This window comes from Rhagoletis pomonella, unplaced genomic scaffold, assembly GCF_013731165.1.
Source record: "Rhagoletis pomonella isolate Grant_MI unplaced genomic scaffold, Rhpom_1.0 Rhpom_scaffold_04081, whole genome shotgun sequence".
In the NCBI taxonomy this organism is placed as follows: Eukaryota; Metazoa; Arthropoda; class Insecta; order Diptera; family Tephritidae; genus Rhagoletis; species Rhagoletis pomonella.
The window spans coordinates 1-6,205 of NW_023462632.1; the positions used below are offsets into that span (position 1 = coordinate 1).

General features: G+C 33.8%; 1 long non-coding RNA gene across 1 annotated transcript; it reads right to left on the reverse strand.

Moving 5' to 3' along the window:
- Window positions 1-3,112: 3,112 nt before the first annotated feature.
- LOC118754529 lies at window positions 3,113-4,594 on the reverse strand. Its single transcript, XR_004994904.1, has 3 exons — window positions 4,026-4,594; window positions 3,859-3,955; window positions 3,113-3,551 (listed from the first exon to the last, which is right to left on the reverse strand). It is a non-coding gene; the product is annotated as an uncharacterized LOC118754529 (long non-coding RNA).
- Window positions 4,595-6,205: the final 1,611 nt, after the last annotated feature.

Consider the following 6,205-nt stretch of genomic DNA (forward strand, 5'->3'; position numbering starts at 1 on the left):
AAAAAAAAACGAAATAAAACAAAAAAACCAAAAAAATTATAAATTGATAACCATCCTTCTTAAAAAAATGAGTGCGTATTCTACTAAAAAAAATATAAACTACCTGTGAGAAATACACAAAAATTTTGTATGTTTAAATTCAGGTGTACATGCCTATTTATTAAAAATTTTTAAAGAAAAATATGTCCTGATTCTAATAAAAAGGTGTTTTAAAATATCGGGATTTGAATTACTGCAGCAATAATATGGTTCTATGCCACTCATTTTTTCAAATAATGCTTTTGAAAATCCAATTAAATGGCAACAAGAATCGAAGTTTTCGTTTAACACTTCATCGAGTTTTGTAAGAAACTCGATGAATCCAGAAGGAGCTTTCACGCGATTTAAATTGTCATACTGCTTTTCTTTAGTGAAAGTAAATGCTTCTTCCGGAATTTCACCTTCATCAAATCGGGGTAATGGCTCCAAGCAAGTATGTAATTTATTATATTTAAAAAAAAACATATATCCGCAGAAATACGCAAAAGAGTTCCTTTGCAGGAAGTCGCTTTCAACGACATCGACATCTATACCGTTTCTTATACCGTCATGTATGTTAGGTCTGGGCAAACTTTGAAAGGTTTGCCAGGAAGTGTCTTGAATCACCCTTTCAAGGGTGCGAAACGAAAAAAATTCCCACTCGGTGCTATGCAAAGGTTCGCAATTACCGCTTGTAACAAAATTTACATGTCTTAGGCCCCAGGATTGCCTGAAAAGATCTGAAAACATGCACGGAGTTGTTCTTGGATTTAATCCACCGCCCCTTCTAATCTGACCAAAATAATGTTCTATTTCGTCCTGGCAGAGTCTTCTGGTTCTTATATACTCGAATTCATGGTGTAACAATATAAGCCACAAGCGTCGCAAACTTTGGATGTTGAGAAGCCAGCCTTTAATAAAGGAAAAATTGTTCGTGATATCTCGACCAAATAGTATATCATGAACAGTTATTGAACGAAGGGTTCGTTCGGCTTCTTTCAAAAAATCTAATTGTTCCGTGCTACCTGAAAAGGGTTGACCAAATTTACAGAGGGCTCCAATCCCGTTACTGTTGAAAATATTAAAGAGTTGGTCGAAGAATAGAACGAATTCGGCAGTATTTAAGAAGCTTGGAGATTGAGACGTGTTAAGATTCCCGGTACTATAAAGAGATAGCATTGCACTAGCGACCGTATTGCTCAGTACTTGAGCAGCTAAACGAACACTCATTTTTTCAAAAGATGTGGGCTTAATATGAGCCGTAGTTAACTTAGGCGCACATCGTATACCACGATGGGTATCCTGTTGATGAAAATGGACAATATCTGCCCATTGAACAGGATTTCCGCGAAAATTAACATTGTTTTTGTTATTTTCGATGCAGTTCCGTGAACTCTTTAGCAGATGGGGGGAATCAAAGAAAAATACGATCTTCTCACCGTTAACTTCGAAGTATGGCCTATCTTCTGCAACCCCTACAAGACGAGCGAAGTTAACAAAATTTGATCCTTGATCACAGACGAATTGGCAGGTATGAAGACCAATTCCCTGGAGTTGAACTATAACCTCAAATACATATTTCCTTAACACATCACCCTTGCACGAGCTGTGCACGAAAAAATAGGCAACGGGCTGTGACCAAGGGGCTCCCCCAACGCCTTGGGCCATAATGCATAAAACACTATTCGCTATTCTCGACGTGCGATTTTCATCGCCATAGTCTTCTAATCCTATGATAAAATCTCTACTCTTGTCATATTTCAAGTGGGTCTTCAAAGACATTTCGTCACAGCATAACGAAATGTACTTTTGTTCACGAGTGAAACCTCGGCTTCGCAACTCCAGGGATCTAATGCTGCTAGAGGAACAGCCAGGGAGCCTAGGCCAACCTTTAATAAACGTGGAAAGTGTTGTTGGGGAAGGCCAGTGAAAAAGGGGTCTCAAATACCTATACGCTAAAGGGGAGTGCACCTAACTCCTAAGACAATAGTTTTTAAGCTTCTATCGAAGCGCCGACCAGAAGGTTGTCGGCCATCATTCCTCATGCAGTTTCTCACACATACCGCGAGATGTGGAGGAATTTTGCTGCATATAGCTTCAATTTGCCTGTTATTCTGCCGCTGAACAGACAAACCTGGGGTCATCAATTGTGAAATTTCTACCTCCTTTTCTACTAGCCTTTTTTTTAATACTTCTATCTCTTCCTGATATTTACGCTTTCTAGGAGACTCTTCGCTAAGATGTGCCTCTGTCTGCGTCTCTTGGCTACGTACCCCATAAGTTGAATTTCCTAAAGAAGAACAAGTTGGATGTTCACAAAAAGTGGGCAAAAATTCATATCGGGGATAGCCCCTTTTGATAGCTTCCTAAGATTTCGATATTTCGGGGAAAAATGCCTCTGGCACGCATACAACTCCTTGGCCTTCGAGTTAACGTCCACTCCCAGGAGCCTCATCCACTTCAAGCGCCTATTAAATAATTAAAAGGAGTTAATCTGTTGATTTTTATCGTATATAGAAAAATTGGTTAAATTAAAAAGTGATAAAAATGCTAATAAATAATATGAAATGAAAGAAAAATATAAGTATGTACATATGCAAAAAGCCAAACCCCAAAGCAAAGCAAAACTATTCTGGGCTATCATGAATCCATCGTAGTCCGATTTTTCGTGAAATCTATGAAAATGCGATCACTGATCATAGTATGTATATGCTACGTTCGTAGCTATCCGGATTCAGTGATAGCGTTTTCGTATATTTAACGAAAAATCGGACTACGATGAATCCATGATAGCTCTGGTTAAAAAGATATGAAAAATAAAAAAAAAATTTGATTGAAATAAAAATATGATGAATGAAACAAAATACCGATACCATTTGATGAAAAGTAAAAAAATTCTTTACCAACCTTTTCTTTCGTAAATCGCTGCAGCCAACGTTCTGAAACTCATTAAAGTTATTTAATTTTTTTAACACTTTATTTAATAAATTTTTAACCTTAGTGCCATTATTTTAGTTAACTATTAAAAAGTTAATAGATAATTATTTTTAAGTTATTATTAAAATTATTAATTCTTTTACCTACTAATTGTATTTCATTATGTAATTTTATAATTAAAACACTTTTTAACTTAAAAAAAATTAAGTCTAAGACTTATTACTAAAAGGCAGCTGAAAACCGCAGTACATACATATGTATATGAAAATATAGATTTCATAATTAAAATACTTTAACTTAAAAAAAACGTAAGTCTTATACTTTTTACTAGAAAGCAGCTGAAACCCGAAGTACAAATATAAATTTAACTGCGCGAATAGATGCTATTTAAAAATAATTAGATATAAAGACGAATTAACAGCACGTATCATCTTACCTAACTTTCTAAAAGGTTAAAGTCATTGTACTTAAAGATACAATAAAATAATAAATTTAACAAAAAAAGGTGCGATGTTAAAAAATATGAATTTAATATAAGTCCACGAAACCGGTTTGATGCGAAAATCTGTGGTCGTTTACTTCACGTATCGATAAGCCTGTCGATGATTAAAATTTTCACAATATAAATACATTGAAATGCAATGTGTGCTACATTAATGTAGATTTTCCATATACACAATGATAATATGGTGAAACTTTATTAACTGGATAAGCGATAAAACTCCAAGAGTACTTCTTCGGGTTGGATTTTTACATAGCGAATTCACAAGTTAATACGAGGCTTCTTTTTACCCCTTTAAAGCACAAAAATTGAATTCAGACGATCGCTGTCGCTTATCCAGCATTCAGTTTAACTAATTTTATAATTTGAATAAAATACATGAAATAAAATAAGGATAATACCTTGACATTTCTCCATCCGAAGCCGAAGGAAACTTGTAGAGAGAACCTCCTTCTGCTCATTTGCACACACATCTTTTCGGCATCTTTACTAAAAATACTATGTGCAAAGGTAAAAGCACAATAATTAAAAAAGTAAACACATTAATAAATGTAATCATTGTACTTACTTTGTGCTTATATGTAGATTTCGGTAGGTGCTGGTTGGCCAGAAACTTCCAGATCTGCACGATATTTCCAAATTGGTTCTACTGCGCACAATTCGCGTGTATTGCGAAGGAAAAGTTTGTAACACTTATTTAAAAAATACTCAATATTTTGCGAACTCAAAACTTATAAACGTTGATTAAAAACACTATATTTGCGAAAACTTTCCTGAAAAACTTCTTGCGAGCACAAATTCTACAATTGATTTGATTTTCAGCTACCTCCCAGAGTTGCATTCACTTCTTCTGAAAATATTTTATGAGGTGTTCCAAAATTGGCTCTGAGCGCCTTATACTTTTGATCATTTCATATAAGTAATTGTTTATCAAGCGTTCAGTACTATAGCTTGATCGGAGTTTATATATTTTTCAGTAACTGATCACATTTCATTAAAATATAAACCTATAATAGGGTAGAAATTGTGAAATTATTTAGTTTTAACGTGTATAGTCTGCCAGAGACAATTGAAGAAAACTGCAACTACTCGTGAAATCATACATTAAAAGCAATGTAGATGAAAGTAATAAATATTATTATTACAATTAGAGCCATATATAAAACACTTAACACCATTTATTTGAAGTTAATCGGAATATATTTTTACATATAACATAGTTTCTATTAAACTCATAAAGTACATATTTCACTACAAATATTTTTAAGATCACTTCGAATTTCAAATATAGCGCTAATTAGTTGTATTCAAGTACAAAATATTTTATTACGTTCATGTTTATTTATAAAGCGCATAACAATATTTCTGTTGCCATTTATCCGATGCATAAAGTTTTTCACCACATTAATTTGCTGCACACCACCCTGAAGGTGGCAAAACAGTTGATCGCAACCCTCAAGTCCTTTATGGGGACCAAATTAACAGCCGCAACAACAAAAACCTTTTCTACTGTATACTGTGGGTTTCTGGCTCTATCGCAAGAAATGCCCGACATACGCCTTAAGGGCCTGAATCGTTAATAGATTGTTCGCAGTATATCGGTCCTTTACGGCATGGCACAAAAAAGTCTAAGGGCGTGAAATCGCGGCTCCGAGGGGGTCAATTGTCTTCACAGAGACAGCAGATAACACAATTACCGAACTTTATCGCTCAAAATAAAAATCGAATAGATGGCTACCCTAACAAAAAATAGTTTCAAACTAAAGTTTTATTAAAACTCTTTCTTTTGCCACTCATATTTTAATATTTCATTAAAATTTTGTAAAAGCCAGATAAATTAGGCTTTTCAAACAGGTGGCAAGCTTCTGCGAAGCATTTTCAAACTGAAATCTTTTAAAGCTCTTTCGCCTGATACTTTGATACATAATTCAATTACCTGAAGAATTAAATTAAATTGAATATAATTTTCTTTTTATGACCTGGCAACCCTCCTAAACAGTTCAGATATAAATCCTTCTCAAACCCATGAACGATTAAATCACCCCTTTTAGTAATTTATTTAACTTAATAACTTATTTAAATTTAAAATTTTCAACAGCTGTCAACTCTCTTCAAACCATCAAACAAAATTTTAATGTTTATACTGAATATTTCTTAGCACTCTTAACACCCATATTTTAATACTGTATATAACATGGTTTTAACTAAATTCGGCTTTTAAAGCAGGTGGCAGCCCTTTCCAAAACGCTTTGAAATTGCTACCATTTAGTCTGGACCCCTGTGGGGGAACATTTTTAAATTACCTATGTAATTTCCCTGTTTAAAATTTTATTTTATTTTTAAACAGGGGCAACACTCCCACAGTTAAGTTAAGAAGCAAATCTTTTAATAACCATTTTGACTGATATATATTTTTAATAAGTGATTAAGTTTTTGTAATAATTTGAATAAAATTTTTTAAAGGTAGCAACTCTTTTCAAAAAGTAAAACCTCATTGCACATCTGCAACCAAGTCTTTTAATTTGCGCATTTTTTAAAATCGAACGAAGGGTGGGGATATGATGGTATTGATTTATAAATAATCTCCACTTAATTTTTTAAAAAGTGGACATTCTTTTCGGAAAAGTAAAAACCTACTGCACATCTACAAATCAAGCCCTTTAATTTGATACCTCATTTTTGAAAATCAAACGAATGGTTCAGACCTGATGACCTGGACGAAAAGTCCTTTCGTGTATTATATATATA